We start from the raw sequence: 22,541 nt of genomic DNA, 5'->3' as shown, positions 1-22,541 counted from the left end.
TCTAATTTTGTTAAGCTCTATTTTCTCAATATTTCATTGAGATTTCTTGTAGATGAGTAGTTGAAAGAAAGGTAGATGGTCTAGAAGCCACTTGAATTTTGCCTAGTACATATGTATAATTGACGAACAGTTGTTTGCATTTTAGGCATGTGCTATTGTCTGCCTAATTCTGATCATGAAGCCTCCAAGAGTGATATAGGGACTCTAACAACCTCATCTCAGTGAAATAGAATAACCATTTCATTTCCCCTGCCATAGAAGATAATGACCTGGGACTTAAGGAATAACTGTATTTCCTTTACAAATTACCAAGACCTTCAGGTTTAAAGTCCAAAACTGTGAGAATTGGTTTTCTGTTGCATTCTAATGGAGGAAAATCTTTTGTTCTTCAGTCTTTTCATGGTTTTGAATCTTGAGAGAACATATTGATACAGTAGATCTGACACTGAAGCAGATAGTATAGTGGAAATTGGGGCAGGAGAAGGGCAGGCAACTTTGACACCCAAGATTTTTGCAGTTTGATTTTTCTTGTAAGTGACAAAGAAGCAGCCACCTTTATTCTTTAACTTGTGCGAAGCTTAGAAGCATATCAGTTACATCCCTGATAAGGTAATGTTTTAATTAGCAATTAGTCAAATATTTATTAAGAACTTTTCTGTGCCAAGCATTCTAGCTTCTGTGGGTACCGCTATGAAAAGAATTCGTGCAGCTTACCTCATTTGGTGGGCAAGCAGCAATAGACATTAATCTGTCACTAAAATAAACATAGTTATAAACTGTGAAAGATTAAAAAAAATACAATGATGCAAACACATGTATGCAGAGAATTTGTCCTGGTTGGGAGAACCAAGAATTTCGAGAAAAGCAGGGCTTCACTGGTTTTGAAAAGAGGATTGTGTGGGTGAGAGGGCATTCCAGGCAGAGGAAATGGCAGGTTCATTAAAAGACTAAGCAGGATTTTGAATTTCTCCTATTCTATTCAGTCTAGGTAGGGATGACCTCTTTGTAGCTCAGCTCTCATAGGAGTCTGTGAAGTGAAAGCCGAGCCCTGGAATGACAGTCTTCTTCCTGCTATTAGTGTGAACTGCCTACGCCTTCTGGGAGGCCAGGCCCTTCAACTATTGTGGTTTGGTTGATGAAATCCAGCGATCCATTTTGAACTGGCAAACTTTGTCCAAATTAGGACAATGTTTGCAAATAATTTTTAACCATTCTTCAAACAGCATGAAGCATTAAATTTTAAAAAAGGGAGAAGTATCACTGCTTTAAAAGCTTGCCAAAATATGTATCTAGACATGGGTGTTTCATATATATCCAATGTCTTTTACTAACTTTTCTTTGTGTGAATTTTTTCCCAATATCTAATACAGTTTATGATCAGAGTTAGAGGTCTGTGATCATAAGACTTACTGTTTTCAGAGCGGTTTAAATGTCCTTTGGAGGTATCCAAAAAAGGTACTGGAGTGGGATAAATAAGATGATCTTTCTTAGTTTATTTAGGTTTAATTATAGAAGGAGAAAAAGAATCTCTCCAGTTCTTTATGGCGTCTTGGGATAGGATTTGAGTGTTTCTCACTGGAATCACGGATTGATTGACTTCTCGAATGATATGTACAAATGCTTATGTACTGAGACGCCTCTGTGATTAACATTCTTAAAGCATTGGTTTCTGCTTTTTCTTTTCAGCAATGACTAAAATTAAAAATACTGACAATACCAAGTGTTAACAAACATGTGAAGCAATTTGAGCTCTCATACTTTGCTGATGAGAATGTAAAAATGATATGACTGCTTTAGCAAACAACTTGGCAGTTTTTTGTAAAGTCAAACATGCACCCCATTACTAGGCATATACTCAAGAGAAAAAATAAAAACATACATCCGCCTAAAGACTTGTACACAAATATTCATAACCGTCTCATTCATAATAACCAAAACCCAGAAATAACTCAAATATCCATCTATATATTTAAATGCATAAACAAATTATTTTACATTTTTGCAGTGGAATACTACCTTGCAGTAAAAAGAAATGAACTAGCAATATATGTAGCAACATGGATGAATCTCAAAAGCATTATGTTGTGGGAAAAAAAAAACAGAAGCATCAATATACTATGTGATTCCATTTATATGACATTCTAGAACAGACGAGAGTAAGATGTAGTGGCAGGATTGACTGAGAAGGGGCCTGAGGCGATTTTTCGCAGTGACGTTAGGTGTTCTGTTTGTTGATTGTGGTGTTGATTACATAGGTGTATACATTTTTGACAGCTCATCAGGCTACACACTTAAAATGGGTGTATTTTATTATATGTAAATGTATTTCAATGAAATTGATTTTTTTTTTTTTTTTTTTTAAGACGGAGTCTCACTCTGTTGCCCAGGCTGGAGTGCAGTGGTGCGATCTCAGCTCACTGCAACCTCCACCTCCCGGGTTCAAGCAATTCTCCTGCCTCAGCCTCCTGAGTAGCTGGGACTACAGGCTCACGCCACTGCACCCGACTAATTTTGTATTTTTAATAGAGATAGCCTTTCACCATGTTGACCAGGCTGGTCTCTAACTCCTGACCTCAGGCCATCCACCCACCCTAGCCTCCCAAAGTTTTGGGATTACAGGTGTGAGCCACCACGTCCAGCCAAAGTTGATTACTTTAAAAGCACTTTTACAGAGTCACTAGTGGGAAATATTAACCTCCTTATCTCCGTGCACCTCCTCGGGTGGGCGGAAACTAACCCTTTACTTTATAGGCATGAGAGGTTATTCCAGTGGCCTTTTTGAACGTTCTGATAGAAGCAGCTGTGTATCATCTAAACCTATGCTTGCATCTGTATGGTCTGTCTATATACAAAATCTTTATTTTGTGCTGTCTTTTCATTCTTGCTTACTCATGTGGATTAGGTTGCTCAAAGACTGGTCAATGGTAAATTTTGTTAATGATAAATTCCTTATAGCACCTGGCATATTGCTTGATAGAGACAAAACAGATGCTTAATGGAAGATGCTATTTGAGTTTTTTGTTTACTACGTACCTGATTATAGTGTAGACTTTATTTGTAACTTAGAACTGTTAACACATTCAAAGTGTAAAGTAAGCCCTACCCACAATTTCTATAGTCAGTTGTCCATGATAATATGGGTCTATAAAGCTAAACTAGAAATATGCTAAGTTAAAAGCAGTTTGTTATTAGACATCAGTTACCTACCAAACATTCTGTAATTTCAGGTTTAAAATCTATTTTCTGGATCCTGTTTTAATTATGTATGTGTAATATATGATGCTACCCTTTATATCCATAAATGGGTAAAAATCTTCCCTTGGCTGCTACTCATCCCCAAAGAAGGAGCATGTGGGAGCTTTAATTTTTGTGATTAGTACATTCTTCTACATGTTTTGTTGAAACAGAAAATCTTAATCTTTTCAAAATGGTTTTAGATTTGTAGGGAGAGCAAAATTTTCTTCAGGAAAAAGTTCTGAATGCTTTTTGATGAAATAATTTATGTAAATAGATACCCATGGCAGGTAATGACATGTATTAGGAGCATGGAACCTGCCAATACTGCCCTTTATCTCAGTGATTGGCAGCCCTAGGTGTTCCTTATAATACCCTCTAGAATTTCTCAAAGGACAGATAGCCTGGTTCTAATGCAGCATGGGGGGCTGGTGGGGAAGCTAATCTGTATTTTGAAAGTGTTATGCAAGAACTTCTGAAGCTAAGGTTGAGAAGTTTTACTGTTTTGGGAAGGTATACTCTGGGTTGTCTTATTGGGATATCTGACATAATGATATATTTTTGGTACTCAATTTTATTAAAAACTTCTTTAATTTCTTTCTTCTTGTCTGGCCATGGTCAAACATCTGATTTTTCTGGGCTTAGTTTATTCAGTTGAAAAATTCAGAGTAGTTCGATTCAGGTTTATTGTGGGTTCTGAGATTCTAGGGATCTGAACCCTCATGGAAGTTTTATACCAAATTTCATTCTTATTTCATGCATGTCATGTAGAGAAGAATCCAGGTAGTTAATATCAACACTTAAACATTTATGAGCATTTGAGAAAATTCTTTACGGGTTGTTACTGGAATTAGGGTAACCAAATTTAATTGTCAGTGATCTGGCATAGGAGAGAAACTCTTTTTATTTACTTTCTAATTCAGACCAGTTCTCATCTCAAAGTCTATAAATATTAGAAGAGAGAGAAGAGACAAGGCAGATGAAATTTGACCTTGGTAGAAATGGTTTATTCAGCAGTGGTAAGTTGACTTTTCAAGAGTTTTTACTCAGGACAAATGAAGATATTCACACTGAAGTCAGAGGCACACCAGGGTATTAGCAGTGAAAGAGGAAATGCAAATCAACTACAATAATTTTATATATATAAAATATAAATAGTGAATATTACTGAAATTAAGAAGTTTTTTAAAAATTATATAAAAGTAAAAAGTATTCATCTTATGCATATCATATTATTTAATTCCAGTTAATCCCTGCGGCATCCCTGTTTATTGGGTGGTGTGTTCTCATTTCACAGATCAAGGAACCAGTGTTCATCAGAGGTCATGATCTCCTGGGGTCACCATTTTGGAAGTGGCAGAGTCAGACATCTACCTGATCCCTGACCTATGGCCATGTGCAACTGCCACAGCACCTCATTTCTTCTGATTCACTTGGGAGGGGTGTGGTGGAGAGGACTGTGTTTTAAATAGTAGATTCCTTTCTGGCTCTTCACAATTGATAGAGATGTGGCACACTTTTGGCCTCCACAGTGTCATTCTATCTCATTTCTGAGGTTATTGATTAATAGACTTTCCTACATTGGAATATATATCAGGGTAAGCCTTTTGTCTCTTTACTGTAGAGATTTGATGTGTACATCCAGCTATAAAACTTTAACTCTACAAGGCAAGGCAATAAAAAACCAAAGTTATTTTCAGTGCCTTGATTGTGAGTTTTCTTACATCCTTTTTAATTTTATAAAAATGCAGTATCTTTTGTTATACCATTTATTGAGCATTTGGCTGTTCTAGGATATGTGCACAGACATATTTGATTAAAGCATTTGTAAAACAATAACCATTGGTTACATGAATTGAAAAGGAGGGGATTTTCCTCTGAAACATTTTCTAGTTCAGTAGGTTTGGCCACCAGGTATAATTTTAAATGACCTGCAGGGCAGCACCTGCCATGGCCCATCACATGCTTCAGTGCTCGTACAGTCAGGGTGGCATCAGCCTGCTGTGGGATTAGTAATAGTAATAATAATAGTTGTTGTGGTATTTATTGAGTTCAGACATATTCTGTACCCTTTCCACATGTTAACTCCTTTAATCCTTATAACAGTGCTATGAGGTAGATAATAGTTCTTATTTTGTAGATGAGGAAACTGAGCGTATAGAGGCAAGTCAGCTTGCCCAAGATCCTCAGCTAGCGAGTGACAAAACAAGGACTTGAACCCAGGTTTGATTCTAGAGCCTACTTCCTCATCCACTGTGCTGTGCTCTCGTTCTCTTGTAGGCATAGGGATTGTGTGAGAAAAGACTTGACAAACCAAACGCCTTTTCTTACCCTTTCATGCGGCTTTAGTTATAATCATGTCTCGGTATTACTCTGGTCTCCTACAGGTTTAGGCTTTGGTTGGTTTTGGCTGGGTGGTAACATTCCTGTATACCAACAACTGGACTGTTAAGAAATTCACATATTACAGTGGCACTGTTAGTAGATATATTTGACTCTTAGCAGATGAACCCCCCGGGGAAATTTGGAGAGGCTCCTGGCAGGGACACTGCCACATATGAATTTGTTTTCTTCCATTGTGTAGTAAAAAAAATAGATGCCTGAAATTTTTTTTTAGAGTTTCCTTCGTGGTTCTAGATCTCTTCCTGTGAAAACCAGTGATAATAACATTTGTCTTTCCTAAAACCTTGTGATTAGGAAAGTTCAAAAATAGATAAGTAAGCATTCAATGGGGTATCATCTCATTTAATCCTCACAACAGCCTTCTCTTGTTATTTCTACTTTACAGATGAAATACCTGAGGTTTAATGCTGGTAGATGCACTGGCTAGGGTCAGGTGGCTAAACAATGAGGGTGCTGACTCATGCCTGGGTCCATCTGACTCCAAAGTAGACACACTGTCATTCTTTTTTTCCCCCAAGACGGGGCTAGGTCTGGAGAACAGAACTCTCCCCTCTTAAAAACAATGTGACAACATTCCTTGAGCAGAGTGTGCTAATCTCTGAGGATTTAGAGGATGTGCTGTCAGTGACTTCAGCTTTTCTAGTGGTTTAGCACGCCAACAGAGTTTTCTTTTTCCATTCTCTCATGTATGCCTTCCAATACTAAAACCAGATGGAAACAAGGGAAAACTCTTAACAGAGGCTAGTGCCAAATATTTCATTTAAAAAGGAAACTCCATCTGTGTGCTCTCCCACCACACAGCCCACTGTTAAGAACAGGAGTTTCACAACTCACTCACTTATGTTCGTTATGATTAGTTTTGACTAATTGCAAAGGTAGAGCAAGTGGTGGTTAGGGAGATTGCAAACTAAGACAGCTCTCCTTCTGGCATGTGGCTGGCAAGCCACTGTGTACCTGGCAGACATCCTAAACAGCAGCCTACCAAGAAGGCACTGTTTTAAGCCACATAGATGCATTCTTTGGCTGATTTTCGAGGTTAACACTTTGAGAAGTTAGTGCACCTTACTGTGTGTGGTAGTGAGGCTTTTGTCAGTAAACTGTAGTCAGAGGCACCTATTGCGCCCTGTGAGAATTCCCAACCCCAGCTATAGAAGAACACAGGGTAGACAGAAGACTGACTTACGTAAAACGCTGACTGTACTCTGTCATGTCTTTGAAATTCAGTTTTCTCATCTATAAAATGGCAATCATATCTGTATCTCTGCATTAAATTCACAGGGTATTTTGAAGAATAACTGAACTGTGTACACGTGTGGGTAATGCATGATACATGGAAGGTATTCAGCTTTATGAGCAATACTATTATTTTATCATTAGTGGGATACTCACTATCCCACTAATGGTTCTTGCCAGATAAAGATTGCTCATCTATAGCTTTTTAAAAACATGTTAATGATCAAATACCACCTTTACCCCCCAAAACCCATTGAAATAAAAATAAATAAATAATCCAATAATAAAGTCTGACTCTCAGGAACAGACTCAAGACATTTATAAGACAACAGCAAAAAGAAAAAAAAACATGTTAATATGTATGTATGACAGGCACCTGTGACCCATGTCATGTAAAGCAAAATCATATGATAACCCAGACTTGGCCTTGGGGGTTTTCTCCCTCTCCTTCCCTACAGTTTTTCTTCATTCTCTCTCTGGTTTGCATCCTCTGCAGTCTGTGTCCCACTCCTGACAGGAATCTTAAGGTCATTCTGACCCGCCATTTTTAAACTGGTCTACTCTCGATTACCTAGATTCCAACATTGTTTTTCCCCAAAGCTAGAATATTAGGTGGCATCACACTGCTGTTCTATTTTAGAGTTTGAAAATTTCCACTCTAATAACGAATATTTGCACAGTACTGGGACTGTTGGGTGCAGAAGCCCTTTGTGTTTAGGCCTGTTTATCCTGCTTCACAGGGAGTTAGAACTGGGTTAGTCAATCAAAGTCCTATCCCTGAAATGGGAGATGTTATTTTCCTACACCTATCTTTACTGGATCAAAAGAAAAATTAAAACAAAATAAAACAAAATGTTCTTTGAGGTCAGTCAAGTTCACTGTTAAGCAAACATCAGAAGTGGGAGAGGCTGATACAAATGCCTGTGGACCCGGCTTCTCAGCCCAGATCAGGTTCTTGTTTCTCCAACTCTTTCCTGTTACCCTTTCTTTACATACACACACACACACACACACACACACACACACACACACACAGAGAGAGAGAGAGAGAATGATAACTGTACTAGCTCTGTCATGTCTTTGAAACTCAGTTTTCTCATCTTTAAAATGGCAATAAATTCACAGGGTATTTTGAGGAGCAACTGAACTATAGGTGCATATGTAATGCCTGATGCATAGAAGGTACTCAACTTCCATGAAGAAGAGACAGAGAGGGAGAGACAATACAAATGACTGACATTTCTATCTCAGTTCCAGTCATGCTAAACCATATGCAGAATTTTCCAGAAGAAACTATTAGCCACAAGCACAGTGAGGTTGCCAAGCTGTCCAATACCATAGAGAATAGACCAGGTAGTTACTGTGCTCTGAGTGTGAACATGTGTCCCCTCTGGCCTCCCATGTCATCTCTGTAATAGCACTTAGCATTGCTGGGCTTTGTCAGTTGGCTTTCTGTTTACTTCTGTGGACTGTCAGCCTCTAGAGAGTAGAGACTGTTGTAGATACCTCCTTTCTGTTCCCAGTGCTTTGATCACAGCGTCCTTGTGGAACAAATGAAGTGTCTAGGCCGGGGAAATTGGGCATAATCCCAGTTCTGCTGTGCCTCTGTAAGAACTGAGACTGCCTAAGCTCTGGACTCACTTTCTGGGTTTGACCTCCAGGATGTGAGCTCACACATTCACTCTGGGTTACAGTGGCTAGTGCTTGTTTTGGCTTTTTTTTTTTTTTTTTTTTTTAAAGAAACTTGCTGTTGTTCACACTAAGATGCTACTGGGTGGTCTTTTAATTCCCTCGGAATCCGTCAGGTTTCCGAGGGAATTAAAAGGGAGATTTTATTCTACTTATTGGACCAATGACCAATAGGAAAATGCAGATTTCTCTAATATATTCAGACTTTTAGAATCGTTCAAAATGAGCAATTTATAAATGCTTCCATTGTGGCCTACAATGGAAAGCTGTTGTCTTAAAATTGTGAAGTACCTGAGTGTTTCTCTTGAAGAAAGAGTTCATTTAATGTAGTAACAAGTGATCATTTAATGGGCATTGAATATATCAAAACTTTCCCCAAATGCTCTTTTCTCATTGTAACCATTTTCAATTCTACATTTCCTTAAGGAGGGCTTTCCAAAGAAAAATGGAAACTGGATTCTTGGTTTTCGGTTTTAATCTCTCAGAGGATTTTCATACTGTCTCACCTCTACCCTTTTCACACAAATTATTCTTCATCCACTTTGTGTGGATCCCATGTGGCTGAGGTTGTAGACCTCATGCTACCCTGCATTTTGATGTTTTTATCAGTTTAACAAGTACCCTGCTCTGAGAAGTGTATAGGGTCGTGGCAAATGGTTTCGAGTTAGCAAGAATATACTGGTCTTTATTCCTTGAGATCCAAGTTTTCATCTTCCTGAAAGGAAGCATGAGCCGCCCTCCTCTGTTTTCTAGCTAATGCACACAAGCAGTAATTACATGGGTTATACCTCTGTTCAGAATCCTTTCTATCTTGTGGACAGGTCAGAGTCAACTGTGTTCTTGGATCCATGATTTTTGAGAATGTTCCTCCTATAAATGTATACATATTATTTATAAAAAACATGAGAACAATGGGAAAATCATGGCTTTGGCTTTTCAGGATTCATGTTTTTTAATACTCCTCCCCTTTTATAATATCTAGGTATAATTTTGTTCTCATTTTTAATTTAACATGGTAACAAGAATTTTAGTTTTATACATTTATTATAAAGATAATTTTAATGTCTCCTTGAGTACCATATAATATTTAATCATTCATCTATTGCTTGATTTCTTTTTTCAGTTTTCACCAGGAGAAATAATGATCTTGGTCTTGCTTTAAAAAAAGAATACCTATCTTACAATGAGAAAACTAAGGAACACATGGGTAACTGTTAGAGGAAACATTCACACTGCTAGTGGGTGGTAGGATGGGACTGGAATCAGAGCCCTGCTTAGTGCTCTGCCATGAGCCAAAAATTAACTTATTTTAAAATCCCAGTCCACCAGAACCTCTTAAAATATCTTATCAATTTTATTGTATTTAACAATATTATTGTAATTGACACGTGTAATCCCAGCATTTTGGGAGGCTGAGGCGGGCGCATCACTTGAGGTCAGGAGTCCGAGACCAGCCTGGCCAACATGGAGAAACCCTGTGTCTACTAAAAATACAAAGATTAGTCAGGTGTGGTGGCGCATGCCTGTAATCCCAGCTACTCAGGAGGCAGAGGCAGGAGAATTGCTTGAACCCGGGAGGCAGACGTTGCCGTGAGCCAAGATTGTGCCTCTGCACTCCAGGCTAGGTGACAGAGCGAGATTCTGTCTCAAAAAATAATAAATAAATAAATAAATAAATAAATAAATAAATAAAATAAAATATCTTGTACTTTGTGTGCTTAACAACCAGTTAACAATCCCTTTAATATTTAACATTGTCTACACCAGGTCTTTGAGGTGCATATAATGCCTGCTCACTTTAGGGTTATGCCATTATTTGATTTTCATATACATTTGCAGGTGTACATAAAGATACTGTGCATTTGCGATTTTTGTCTGTGTTTGCAGAGAAAGAGAGGAGAAGAAGGTGTCTTACCTAGATTCAACCCTATATCCTACAAAAGAGGTACCTCATGCATTTGGTCTGGTTCAGTTAAGAAACCATCAGGCATCTGCATCTTCTACTGTATTATTGTTAGATGAGGGATGGGAGAAGTGGTAAATGTCAACCAAACATATTTATGTTTTTTTTTTTCTAGGTCAGCACATTTAATTCATGATTCACATTTCACATTATATCACAGCCAACATTTGAACATAGAGAGAAACCAGGGTGAGAAAAATTAACTTTTCAAAAAATTATTTTTTTAGTTTAGATTTACAGGGTACATGTGCAGGTTTGTTACATGGATATTTTGCCTACTGGTGGAGCTTGGGTTTCTAGTGAACCCATAATTCAAATAGTGAATATCGTATTGGATAGGTAATTTTTAAATCTTCACTCCTTTCCACCCTGCTGCCTTTTAGAGTCCCTGGTATCTGTCATTTCCATCTTTATGTCCATGTGTACCTATTGTTTAGCTCTCACTTATAAGTGAGAACATTCTGTATTTGATGTTCTGTTTCTGAGTTATTTCACTTAGAATAGTGGCCTCTAGCTCCATCCATGTTCATTCTTTTTTATAGCTGCATAGTATTCCTTTTATGTTTGCTTTTGTTTTTAGTTCTGAAATCTGTTCCTATTAATTTTTTTTTAGCTTTTATTTAGGGTTCATGCGTGTTTGTTATATAGGTAAACTTATGCCACAGGGGTTTGTTGTACAGATTGTTTTATCACCTAGGTACTAAGCTTATTACTCAATAGTTGTTTTTCTGATTCTCTCCCTTCTCCCACTTTCCGCCCTAAACTAGACCCCAGTGTCTGTTGTTCCCTTCTTTGTCTCCTTGAGTTCTCATCATTTAGCTCCCACCTTAAAGTAACAGCATGTGGTAGGTATTTTGTTTTCTGTTCCTGTGTTAGTTTTATAGCTGCATAATATTCCATAGTATATACATGCCATATTAGGAAAATTGACAAAGGAATTTTTTTAGAACTTTAGATTTTTATGTCCACAAGAATCCTTAGTCATTCTCAAAGCTAATGCCAATGTTTACATGAATAAATGAGGCCTGCAGAAATTGGATGCTTTGCCTAACATCACAGAATCATTACAGTCAGGCAAAAGAAGAAAAAAGAACATGTTCAGATCTTTCCAGTTTAATTTTTGACTCTGGTTGAAGTGGGGTTAGATGAGAAAGAGATGTGATTAGTGGCCAAGCTGAATTTGAAGATACGTGTCTCTGTGACATTCCTTTTCATATCTGTATGCAAGAACAGTTTGTACCACTCTTGGGAAGAGCCTGTCTACTGATGATCAAAGAAGTCGCCCTCTCACTTCTCAAGTTTGATTATTGTAAGAAACTGAATATGGGTTCAGCTGTAAAGGCCAAGTGTGCAGACCTATTCCACTTCTGTCAGTTCCTCCTAGACTTGGGGACCCATGAAGCAGAATGTGCCCATTGGGAGTGTTTTGGAAGAGAAAGGCCAAAAAAAGCCAGTCTCTAAGTGTGATACACTGCCTGATCCATTGGGTTAGGAGAATAAAATATTAAAACTTCAATTTAAAATTTAAAATATAATTGTTTTCTAACTTACATATTTCATATATGCTTTATAATTACCATAATATAGTAGAACAGTGTTCATGTATATAATTTAAAATTTGCATCTACTAGGGGTTAATGGTCATAAATTTTTTATTGAAGGGATGCATAGTCATGGTTAGAGACCCTAGGCTAGAGTCCTAAGAGGTAGAAACCTTTGCTACAGTACAAATAACTTCTGGTCAGTGACCTGTGATCAACTGTTGTAAAATGTCTGGCTTCAGAGGTAGTGAGCATGTAACTACCCTTTGGACTCAGTCTCAGCCCCCACTCGTTGCTCTCAATCTGCCCCCAGATTCCATGGCTTTCTATGGGTTAGAGATTCTGCTGCTGTGTGGACAAAGTGTCCTAACACAGGCAAGAGGCCTGTCACAGTGCTTAGCACTTAGCAGTTGCAAATGATGGTTCTCCTTTCACAGGCTGTCCGCTCTCCTTTTGGAACCTGAAATCTGGATGAAACAATTATTTGTTTCAGTTCTAATAATAGGCTTGATTTGGACTGAATGTAAACATCTGTGACTTTGCTTTTAGTACACTATTATGAGGTCAGGCCTGGTTTGTTTAGTTCTAAAGCTTCTTGGCCTTTTGTACTGTTTGAAAAAGGGAAACCTACATTTCCTTTCTGGACCTGACATTTATGGATTCATCCAAGGGAGTCTCATTCTTGGCTGATACAGCAAAGTCCTCGGTTCTCTTATGAGCAATTCCGTTTGGGCTAGTGCCTTCACCTTTTTGCACATAATTATTGCCCTTTGTCAGTTGTTATACTTTATATTTAAGAACTGTATAGATCCTCGTAGCACTGCTATGCCGCTTTTTGGGAAGGAATTTTTTTGAACTAGGATTCAAATATTGTGTCTCCAAAAACATTTACATGTGCCACATCTTACCTAAAGATAAAAGTGAAGTCACAATCCTCCTTTTCCACGAAATTGGGAACTGTTAAAAATATCACTTTTGTTTTTAAAAATGACATAGCTCTGAGACTGGACCTGATTTTCTGACATGTTTCTGAAATGGTCTGAAGGAGAGATTGCTCTGTGTTGTCCCCATCGCTGTTGCTCCTCACTCAGGTGACCTGTCCAGCTACCATTCGCCTCTCGTGCCCTTTGCTTCCCAGGGCTTGTCTTTGCAAACCACCGTGCTTGGCCACTGTTCTCTCACTCTAAGATGACCTTTTCTCTTCCCTTACCAAGACTATTAAAAACACATTTCCTCAGAGTGACTGATCTGATATGTTAGGAAAGAAATAATACAGTTTACAAAAACCTTTGAAGACTGAGATGTTGCTTAAACCCCTTCCCTTGAAGAGACTTGTGTTTGCAAAAAGTGGCAACTCTGCTAAAACTAGTGGTAGTGGTGGTGGTCATAGTAACACTGAGAACATTTATTGATCAACCACTATCACCCATTTTATACCTTCCTGGATAATTATAGCTGGGGTTGATACACACATTATGACAAACACTGGGACCTCCTGTTTAGATCACTGTTCTAGAGCACTTACTTCCTTATGTGTCTGTTGAAAGCGTTCATTTGTTCTTTGCTGATATTTAGGGACTCTTCTTTCTTGATATTTAAGGACTCTTGCTTGGAATCTTTCAGATAGTAATGGTCTTTACCTTGAATTTAGAGGATACTCTGTTAAATGGATTTTGATTTCATTTAATTTGGCTTCTGTTGGTTTTTGCGTTCTAATGGAGAGTATTACAGGAAAAAAAAAATGCAACTTGATACTAAAGAGCCTTGCATTACTCGTTTTCCTAAATTGACCTATTAACCCACGGCACTTGGGATTATAAATGTCTTCTTCAGTTTCAAAAAGTGTGTTTATGGTGTTTTTTTAAACCTCTGTGTAGCCAGCCTTCCAGATAAAATTCTCTAGCTTTAAGGCTGTGATATAGTAGGAATCTTGTTGCCAATATTTTTCTACATAATATTTCAAACTCTTTTCCTTCCAAAATCTAATTTTATTTTGAGCTACAATACAGCTCTGTAAATGCTGAGGTCAGTGGAAGAAAGGAATCTTCTTCCCCGTAAAATGAGCTCTTTAAGTCTGGGCTGGAAATACCTTACAGGTCACAAGCAGGGGGAGAGTTTTGCAGAAATGAGTTTAAATTTTCCTGTGACCAGTTTAATTTTTGCCTCAAGGTAGGAATTGGATGATGGTACATAAAGTCTTTTGAGGATACAGGGCTTGGTGTTATACAATGTAGTGAGCATTATAAATACTTTGGTATGTGCAATATTAAAAAAGAGATTTGTATTGAAATATTTAGATTTATAAGTTGGATTATTCTATTTTTAGCCTAACCGCATTGAATCCAGTTAGAGCTTTAAGTTTTGTTTTTATGAGAGGTACTTTGTAGAGCATCATTTTTCCATATTTCTAATGGGTTTTGAAAAGAAAGAGTACTTTGTGTATGCTTGGAAGTCAGATATACCATATCGGTGAGAAGTTGCATCACTCTTTTCTGATATGAGGCTTTATTTTGTCATACATAGGTACCAACTGGGGAAATCTATGGCCTAGTAATGGTGCTGCATGCATATTCTGCATTTCTTTTATTTCCAGAATCAAAGTAACTCATCAGAAGTAACTGTGTAAGAGCAAAAGCTTTGGCAGTAGTAAAAACATGGACTTGAATCCTGTTTCTACGACTGACTAGCTGTGAAATCTATGTAACCTAGAGGGCCAGATGGCCTTTCAAGCCATAGTTTCCATTTATGTAAGATGTTGATTAAAAGTACCTATCTTAGAGGGCTAGTGGGAGGACTTAAGAAAAAATTGTGAGAGAAAATGTACATTAAACTGCCTGGCTTAACCCCAGAATATAGTAAATGCTTAATAAATGGTAGTTCCGTCATCACTCTCATCTAGCATTTGAAAGCATTCTTCTACTGGCTTGAGGAATAAAAGTTGTCAGTTATCTGCCAGAGATGGAACTAGAAAAGGCGAGAAGGCAGCTGGTGACTTTGCACATTCCTCAAACAGGAATCAAAGTTCTATCACTGGGCAGAAGAGAGTTTCTAGTCCCAGGAGCTTGACGCACATTAGGATCGTGATCACAAGTTTTGCCACTAGCTTGATTGAAGTGTTCTATTCTGAAGATGGAAATTTTCCATTTTTTTCTAAAGGACAAACCAATAGAGTTTCAATTTAAAACAAGGCTAGATGCTTACAAATGTCCTTCAATATGCCAGGTTTTGGAGTGGTGTAAGAGCTTGACTGGGGTCAGACAGAAGTCTCTTCAAATCTCAGCCATCTCCTTTCCGTGGCCACAGAACATACCTAACCTCCGTGATTGCTTTCCTACACAACGGGAACAACTCATACCTTATGGACTTGGTGTGTAAATTAAATAAGACCACGAGCAAAAAGACTGGCACAGGGCCTGGCACATCAGAGACCTCAGGAATTGCTGGTTAGTAGTGTGCTGAGCCTAGTGTGTATGTGTAGAGGAGTGCAGAATTATGGAAAATGTGACTCCGTCCTCAGGGAGCTTAGGAGCCACAAGAATACACCGAATGCTTGAAAAGCAGTATGTCCAAGTGAAGAACACAGAGGGATACACAACCTAACTGCTTTGTGTCTGCATTACCTGTTGACACCCAAAGTGCCATTGTCCTGAAATAGCAGGAATGTTAGAACCTGTTAAGAGTGAAGTTTGGGTTTTTGGTGTTGAAGGCGTAGTCAGTCAGTGTATTACAAAAATAAAAACAGCACTGAAACCCCTGCCTCATTATTTAGTGTGAGTTATTTTGTTTGTTTATCGCTTTTTAAGCTGATGTGCTGTCAGTTCTTATTTACTTCTTAGAATGTCTTTGTTGGGTGGAGAGTCTTAAACCCCAGCAGGCAGCAGGCAGCTTTCACCAGTTTGTACGCAAGCATGGCTTAAGCTGAGTGCCCAGTCCCGGAAAAGCTAGAATTCCCTGCAGTTTGATAATACACTTTAAGGATATAAAAGAAACTTCTGAAAACCAATTTCTGGTTTATCATTTTATTTTCTTCATACCCATTTTTATGCAAATGAATGACTTTCATATGGATTTTATTCTACCATTAAAAACTTTACAAGCAAAACCTTTATCCGAGAACTTAGTAGTGCTTCAGCCATGTCCCTGACCACCTATCCCTGTGTCCCTATAGGTAGCCACAAAGCCCTCTGCTGTCAGTGTGCCAGTCTCTGTAACTTGGTGTTGAATTCCTTACCGAGGTCCTCTTCTTTTCAGTGTAACGCCAGTCTATTCAAAGGTGCAGTTATTTATTTTCTCCCTTAATTCCATTGACCCATGTGACCAGATACCTAGTAGGCACTGTTTTCTTCATGTTCAATTACCCAACTGTCTACCATTTGAAAATTTGACTCTGTTGTGCTTTTGGGTATGTATGGGGATCAGTAGCCAAGAGCTGCACAATGCAGTGGAGAAAAGGGTGTGGGTTTCAAAATCAAACAGACTTGGGTTTGAGTCTTACACTGACACCAGCTGTGTGATTTTGAGCAAGTTACTCCCTCTCTCTGTGCCTTGGTTTCCTCAGCTCGAAAGCTGAATATTTGGAGTGGTTGTAAACATGTGAAGTAATGCTGCATATATGAAGCACCTGACTTACTTATTTCCTGACACACAGTAGGTGCTATTGCAAGGAAGCAGCTCTGACTGTGGTTGTTGTCTCCTGTTGCCCACCCATTTGGTTCAGTGCCCTGGTGTTGGTCTCCATGGAGAACTTGCTGAGGGAAGCAGGGCCAGATTCCCTAGCCAACTGAGATACTCTGTGCCCTGAGGAGCACCCTCACTTCCTTACGATGGCACCCACTGCTCTCATCATGGACAGCTTGCTTCCACTGAGGGCTATGACTTCAGCCTTGCTGGTGATTAATGGGTTCACCCTGCAATCATGCCCAGAGCCCTTGTGTTACCTGGGGCGTTTATATTCCAAGCTGTCTGTCCTTATCAAAAGGAAGGCAGGCAGGACCGCAGTAGCCAGATCAAAGGTGATATACTTTAATCCTTGCCCTTCCACCAGTGTAGGAAAGATGAAGGAGCTGCAGCAGATCAGTTGACTGTTATGGCAGGTGGAGCAGAAGAATGTGAATGAGTGGCTTGTGGATACCTGGGCATCAGATGTGGGACTCCCTGGTGAAGCAGAGTAGCCATCCCCAAGAGGTTGATCACTCTAACATCAGTCTACTAGGCATCCCACTTGCCCTTTGACCATTTAGAAGGGGATGACCCAGTTAAGCATCCTCCATAAGGATGTTACTCTCTCCTCCTGTCATGTTCAACGTAATTTCTATAGACCAATAGCTGAGCAACAAAGAACTTTCAGATGGGAACAACAATAAAGATATTTAACATTAACTGAACACTTATTATATGCCAGCTACTAGACTAAGCAGCTTACATGTGTGATCTCATTTAATCTTTCTACAACGCTCTCAGAGAGGCATGGACACATTACCCCCTTTCTTCAGATGAGGTATGCCCTTAGCTTGCCCAGTGTCACAGAGCCAGTAAATATGGGAGTCGGGATTCAAACCAGATCCTCCTGTCTGCAGAGCCTGAGCTCTTTATCTTTAGCTCTTGGACAGAGGTGTTTCCTAAAGCCACTTCTATGTCAGGCTGTGGCCCAGCCCTCAGAAATTTTCTCTGTCAGTGAAAGCTAAGCAGGGATTGTTGCTAGTTTTGGTTGACTATTTTACTGCCTTATGTCAGCCGCATTTTATAGGAAAAATGACCCATGTCCTCCTTAGTCCTAAATCACAGCGGGATCTGGACACCACTTGGCCTCTCATCCCCCAGCTCCTCCTGCACATGCCTGTTCCACATCTGTGGTCATACTAAAGGCAGCTCTCATGCAGATCTTAGTGCTGCTTTCCCCTCCATTAAGGGTAACTCACTTAGCAAAAAGGCACTAGTGAGCACGTAAAGATTCCGTTGTATAGGTGGAAGAGTGTTTACACCACATACAAAAAAAATACCACAGCACTCTCTGTTCCCCTAAGCTCTGGCTGTACTGCCTCAAGGGACTTTTCTCTCAGAGCCCTCTTTATTAATAATTAATAAATTATATTATATATTACATATATAATTAATATATATTAATAATATCTGTCTCTGCCAGAGTCTTCTCTTCCCCTTCAGCATGCTCCCCTCCCACCTTAGGCAAAGCAATTCAGACTTCTTCAGCTGCTACCAAACCTTGCTACCCAAACCCATTTTAACACTAGGTACAATAGAAATAAACCACCTCTAGTCAGGAGGACTCAACCCCCTTAGAAGCCAGTGAGGGTGTGAAATAGCTTTGTTTCCCCTGTTACCTTCATTGAGGAGCTGTGACCCCTTACACACATGCCAAAGATGATTGATGGGCCTGTGGTCTCTGGAAAAATGCTGGTCACTTTCATCTCTAAGAGCCAGTGACCAACTCCCTGTGTCTTCTTATGAATTAGCAGCCTTTGCAAGGATCCTCAGCCCGTCCTAGGAGTTCTCCCTCTTCTTCCAACCTCCTCTGTTGGTCACCTTTACCCCAGCCAAGAACAGCAAGTAATGTTTCTTATGCACTCCATGGCTTCAAGCTCTTCGTCTCTTCTTTGCCCATTTTGAAGAAGATGCTGGCTTCTGCTATTAGTATCAGTAATTCTCAGCTGGCCACCAGCTTAGAATTCTAATTATGTCCATCATTTAGCCTGAGATAGCTTTTTGTTCGTTTATTAAAATCTTTGTTGAGATCTTACTGTGGACAAAAATTAAGATGATCAACTGTTTTCACGAAATTTAGAGACAGAGAGAGATAAATTAATCAGCTGTGAAATAGTTGATTTCTATGAAAGAAAACAGAACAAAAGAACTTGATGTCTTCAATAGGAAGCGAGTGACAAACTGGGATATGAGGGTTGAAAAAGAGTTTCCTGGAGACATTAGGAAAGCGTGGGAGCAGCAGGAAAGGGTATCTGCAGTCAGAGGAAGCACTGCTCCCTGTGACAGAAGGGAGCATGCCAGCTTGGAGCAACACAAAGAAGGCCAGTGTGACTGCAGCTCAGCCAACAGAGAGTGATGTTGAGGAAGGCTGATAATAGCTCTCAAAGATAGGTTTGCATCCTCATCCTGGCAACCTGTGAAGTTCACTGTATTTGGAAAAAGGGTCTTTGTGGATGTAACTAGGGATTTTCAGCTGAGGTTACCCTGGATCGTCATCCTGCTGCGCCCTACATGCCATCACATGTGTCTTTATACAAGTGATACGAAGGGAGATGAGACACGCATGGAGAAAGCGATGTGATGATGGAGGCAGAGGGGTGATGTGTCCATGAGTCAAGGAGTGTTGGCAGCTATCAGAAGTGGGAAGGGGCAAGGAACTGATTCTCCCCTAGCGCTTCCAGATGGAGTGTGGCCTTACAGCCTCCTTTAGACAAAAAGGAATTCTATAGGAAGTATAGAAGACATCATTCTCACCCTCATGCTCCCCATCAGAGACTCAATAGAAATGTGAGCAGGAACATGCCTGTGTATTGAGCATTTGTATATGCTCATGAATATATGAAGAAATAAAGTATGTTTGGGGATATCTTACTCTCAAAGCTTCCTAATATGGTTTCCTCCTCTGAGCTGGAATACCCTTTGGTCACATCTTTTCTGTTTTTGCTTATTTGATGAAATTTATTGACAGCATTAAATAAATCAAGAGGGAAAACAACATACCTTTTTTCCCTAATGCTTAGTGAGATAAGGTGTTTATCTGATTCCTGCTGTGCCATTTTTTCCTTGTATAACAATACTTTAAATTCTTTCAATGCAGAATTTTGCTGTAGTGATAAAGAGAGTTTGAATTGTGGAGTTGGGGTCAAATTTTTATGATTAAGAGTATTAAATGCTGCTTGCAGAGAATGAATGACTATAATTCTGCCACTTCAAAAATTTAGTTTTGTCTAGAAAAACTCAGAAAAGCACGAAATGATATTTTAGATTAATATTCCTCAGGTTTACATTAGGGCAAAATATTAGCAATGACCTTTATGGAGATTTAGAGCAAAATCTATGCTATTGATAGGTGAATATTTGGTAACTGTATTCATGCTCACATATTAACTATGTGCATTTACTTAAATAGGCCTCTTCAAACTCTGTAAGTTTGAAATAAGCTTATTTGTCTTTTTTTTTTAAGGGGTAAAGAATGGCTACGCCATAAGCAGAGCAGCCTGAAATAAGCTTATTTGTTTGAATGGAATTTTCTAAGTAATTATTATTTTTAAACATTTTTATTAAAAATTAGAAATATGTAACAGTAGAGAGAATAATATCATGAACCCCCATGTAATTAACTCTATTGGACAGTCATATTGTATTTATTTCCTATCCACTGCCTCTCACTGGATTATTTTTATCTAAGTTATATCATTTCATTCTTTAATATTTTTATATGTATATATTTTATATATATATATTTTAAATGTGTTTAAAAGAAAACAATCAAAATACCAGTATCACAACAATAAATCCCTTAGTATCAAATATTAATTGGGTTTTATCTTTCCCAATTGCCTGATGTGTATTTATATTTCATATATGTAAAATCAAAGAAAGTATAAATTTTTTTTCAAATATATTTTATTTAAAAGGATGAAACACATTCTATAACACCAGAAGGATTAAAATAGTGAAAATATAGCAAAGAACTTATGGTCTGTTTGAACAGTTTGGCTATTGTACAAAAAGAAATAGAAATACATAATTATGTAACTTGACATTTTTCTATCACATAAGAAATTTTTAAAATGAAGAATGACCAAAAATTATACAGTAAATTAATGTAATATAATAGGGTTGCTTGGCATTCAGGGCTATGTAAGAGAATATATTTTTCAAGTAAACATCCACTTTAAAAGTTATGTGTCAACCCCATCAAAAAGTGGGCAAAGGATATGAACAGACACTTCTCAAAAGGAGACATTTATGCAGCCAACAAACATATGAAGAAAAGCTCATCATCACTGGTCACTAGAGAAATGCAAATCAAAACCACAATGAGATACCATCTCATGCCAGTTAGAACGACACTCATGAAGGAGTCAGGAAACAAATCCTGGAGAGGATGTGGAGAAATAAGAATGCTCTTACACTGTTGGTGGGAGTGTTAATTAGTCTAACCATTATGGAAGACAGTGTGGCAATTCCTCAAGAATCTAGAACTAGAAATACCATTTGACCCAGCAATCCCATTACTGGGTATATACCGAAAGGATTATAAATCATTCTACTATAAAGACACATGCACACGTATGCTTACTGCAGCACTATTCACAATAGCAAAGACTTGGAACCAACCCCAATGTCTATCCATGATAGACTGGATAAAGAAAATGTGGCACATATACACCATGGAATACTATGCAGCCATGTAAAAGGATGAGTTCATGTCCTTTGCACGGACATGGATGAAGCTGGAAACCATCATTCTTAGCAAGCTAACACAAGAACAGAAAACCAAACACTGCATGATTTCACTCATAAATGGGAGCTGAACAATGAGAACACGTGGACACAGGGAGGGGAACATTATACACCGGGGCCTGTCAGGAGTTGGGGGGCTACGGGAGGGATAGCATTTGGAGAAATACCTAATGTAGGCAATGGGTTGATGGGTGCAGCCAAACACTATGGCACGTTTATACCTATGTAACAAAACTGCACATTCTGCCCATGTACCCCAGAACTTAAAATATAACTTTAAAAAAAATTTATTAAATAGTTGTGTGTCTAGAGAAGCCAAATGTGTACTAGAAGATAAAGATAACATGGTAAATATTGACAGAGGATAACCGTTATCTTGATTTTTAGCACCACAGTTTAGATGTGCCTATTTAATAACTTTATATAAATAGAATCCTAGAATATGTACTATTTAGTGCTTGATTTTTCCCTCTTGATATTGTATGTGAGATTTATTTATCCATATTGTTGCATGTAGCTATAGTTTGTCATTCTCATTGCTGAATAGGATTCTATCATAAAAACATACCACTATATTTTATTCTATTGTAGATTGACATTTAAACTTTTTTGAGGGTTTGGTTATTACAAATCGTGTTGCTGTGAACATTCTGGTACATGTCTTTTGGTAAGTATAATTACATATCTCTCTTAGGTATATACCAGGAATATGATTGCTAGGTTGAAGAGTATGTACCTCTTCAGCTTCTGTGTGTAGTGCCAAACAGATCTCCAAAAGGTGTGGTAGCAATTTACACTCTCACTAGCAGTGTATAGAGTGCCTATTGCTCCACATGTGTGATCATTTTTAATTTTAAATTATTTATTGAGCAGGGTGGGTTATTGAATGAATATTTGCAGTTGAAATTTGACAGGTATAAGAAAGCCAGTTACAATTGTTAAAAGAAAGATTTTAGATAGAATAAATTTAATAGAGTTTAATTGAGCAAAGATCAGTTGGCAAATGAGGA

At 38.4% G+C, this 22,541-nt stretch overlaps 1 protein-coding gene across 1 annotated transcript in view; it reads left to right on the top strand.

Moving 5' to 3' along the window:
- Positions 1–22,541, top strand: part of STXBP6 (syntaxin binding protein 6) — a gene marked incomplete at its 5' end in the record, with an annotated part of 177,312 nt that overhangs the window by 3,079 nt on the left and 151,692 nt on the right.

The sequence above is a fragment of the Macaca mulatta genome, chromosome 7, assembly GCF_049350105.2.
Source record: "Macaca mulatta isolate MMU2019108-1 chromosome 7, T2T-MMU8v2.0, whole genome shotgun sequence".
Lineage (NCBI taxonomy): Eukaryota > Metazoa > Chordata > Mammalia > Primates > Cercopithecidae > Macaca > Macaca mulatta.
This window is presented reverse-complemented; position numbering and strand designations above follow the sequence as displayed.